The sequence below is a fragment of the Nicotiana attenuata genome, unplaced genomic scaffold (assembly GCF_001879085.1).
Source record: "Nicotiana attenuata strain UT unplaced genomic scaffold, NIATTr2, whole genome shotgun sequence".
NCBI classification, from domain to species: Eukaryota; Viridiplantae; Streptophyta; class Magnoliopsida; order Solanales; family Solanaceae; genus Nicotiana; species Nicotiana attenuata.
In genome coordinates, this window is record NW_017670612.1 from 454,042 (window position 1) to 456,970 (window position 2,929).

The window sequence follows — 2,929 nt, forward strand, 5'->3', positions numbered from 1 at the left end:
ATTTTCTGATTAGCAGAAAACTTACCCGTAGCGGAATTGATTAACTTGGCATTAATACCTGATTCTTGGAACTCTGAATCTACCTCGTTTGATTTTTGTTGTTGGATTCTCCTGCGTCGTTGGAAGGTGACCGTTTGCCAACCTTCATCCAGTGGATATGGTGTTGATTTTTTTGCTTTATTCGTTGGTGCAGGATTTGTTTCCTTCGTTGTAATCCCCTTCTCCTGACAATCTATGGTTTTATGGCCCAAGCGACCACATGATTTGCAAAGATAATTGTCTGCTTCATATTAGATTTGTTGCTTGTGACTTCCGATAAAGATAACTTTTTTTACTGGTTCGTCCATAGGCACTTCTATGCACAGTCATACCTTCCTCTTAGGGATGAAGATGCACAAGCGTCTACCTTTAGGAGTTTTCCAATGGCTTTCCCTACTTTTTGTAAGATTTGGCTATCATAGAATTTTGTAGGTAATTGGGGTATCCTTACCCAAACAGCCGTATGGCTTTGTTTTGCATTCTTGGCTACGAAGTTTGGTTGCCAGCGTTGGATAGATAAAAAGAATCTATAAATAAACCATGGCCCGTCTTGAAGGATATGGTTCATGCTACCTTCATTTTGAAGTTTGACAATGTAGTAATCGTTGCCCAAGTCAATGAGGGGGAAATTTTCTTTGATTTTTCATAGTTCTCGAATTATTTGTTTCAAAATTTGATGAAGGATTCTTTTTCCATGTAGTTTGATTATTAGGAAGTATTTCCAGGGATGTTATATTCTTTGCTTATCTTCAAGTGTGATGGTAACGGAGAGGGCTAGGTTTTCATGGTCTTCTTTTGAATGTGGGGCAGACTCATCTTCTTGAATATCCATTGGTAGGTGAGGGAAGATAGAGGGTTCATGGAGAGATAAATTTGTTCCCCATTTCTAACTAGTTTCTCTTTAAAAGTAGCTGGAAAGGAATCGATTGGGTTTTCCGTGTTGTTTTGAGCCCTAGATGAATTACTAGGTATTAAATTATCCGGTGGTTTCGGCGGAATTTTTATGTTTTCTAGGTTGGAAGGGCCTGAATCCATGGTTCTTTTGAGCGTGAGACAGAAGTTTGGGTGAGGGAAAGTTAGAGAGATGGGAGAGCCTCTCTCTCTAAATGTATAACTTCAACTTGACATATATTTGCAGATTGTGAAATGTGGAAATGTATCCTGAAAATTGATTACAATGATTTTTGTCATTCTTCATTAACAAGAATCCTTGCAGTGAGCCCAAAAAACAGTAAATTCTTCGTAGGTATCCAAGATGATTCCATTATTTCATAGTGCTTCCTTGTTTTGTAAACTTTGAATTTACTAATTTTAACCATTAAGAAATTCCTATACATAATACTTTAAACCAATCAATACAGCAGGAATATCTTCATAAATATGATTATCATTAAGTTACAGTTATTCAATACATATTCTCACCTTAATATTTCACTTAACCATAATGATTTGATGCAAATATTCAGTACGAATAAAAAGATTTAATATAATAAAAAAATCTGGAGAGTGTTTACCTCACAATTCACATATGAAGACAATCTTGTATTAATGAATTTTTTCCTTTAGTTTTAAAATTATGACAAAAAAAATATTTTAACAATATTTAGTTATGAGACTTTTGAAAATTTTATATTTATCAGTATGATATATATGCGCAACACGCATACTCTAGAACTAGTTATATTGAAAACATGAATGCTCTTAGCGAAATGCCATTCGCCTTTTTTTATCCTTCAAAATTAACTTTCACGTGAGACAAAATAGTAATTTAATTTATTTTTTCTAGTTGTAGGAATAATCATTTAATTATTTTCCTACTAATAGAAATAATCACTTAATTATTTCTCTAATGCATAAGAGTTTGATCTAGAAAATCATGTTATTTAGTGGAGTCCTTCGTATAAAATCTATTTAGATTTAGGGTATTGAAGTTCAAGCACTTCAGCACTAATTTTTTATATTAGTCTTTGGGCACGCGCTTTGCACGTATTTTCAATATTAGTAAATATACAGTCTTAAAAAATTAAAATATGTAGCATTAAAGAAAGTGTTTGAGATACAAAAAAGGTGAGTTCCTAAAATTAATAGAATGTTAATTCCGCTTTAGCTAGTTCAATAAAAGAAGAAATTATGCATCATATAAGTCCATAGAACTATATGGAATATCTTATAAAAATTATTATTATTATTATTGTATCTAATATCAAAACAATAAAGTAACGCAAAAATACTTACCATCATCAAAGATTTGGAAAATAAAACAAATTTAAAAATACAATCCCTTGGTCTTTTTGAGATTTGGGAATGTGATGGTAGGCTATAGTTGTGTATTTTGGCCATTAATTGAACTCTAATTCGCTGCACTTTACTATTGTATGAACTTTAAATATTATTATTTTACATCGAATGTGTGTTTTATGCTTTGCAAGAGTAATTTTGAGTTACAATGAGGTTTTGGAGCTTAATCGAGCTATTTTGGAGCTTTGAAGTCTAAGTAAAAGCCCATGGATTAAGTTGGAATCGTATTCGGGGATCAACGGATATTAGTGCGCTTAACTTGAGAAATTAAGAAATGAGCAGGAAGCCACCCAGGTGTGTGAGCGTGCACTGGGCACGCAAGATAAGCGGAACAATGTCCAAAGTACGCGGCCATGTGTACGGCCATGCACGTCCAGTCCGAAAAACTTTTCCAAACCTATTTTGGTAATTTTGGAGGCGACTCCTCTTGACCTATATGAAGCCCAGCTCATCTAAAAAGAGGGTATCTTGGATTCTTAGAGAAACTTTTGGGAGAGAAGAATACAAACAAGCAACGGAAAATGCGAAATACTTGATCCAATTCATTCAATATGGAAGTTTGTTTTGAATTTGGGGAATTGTAATGTCTTCT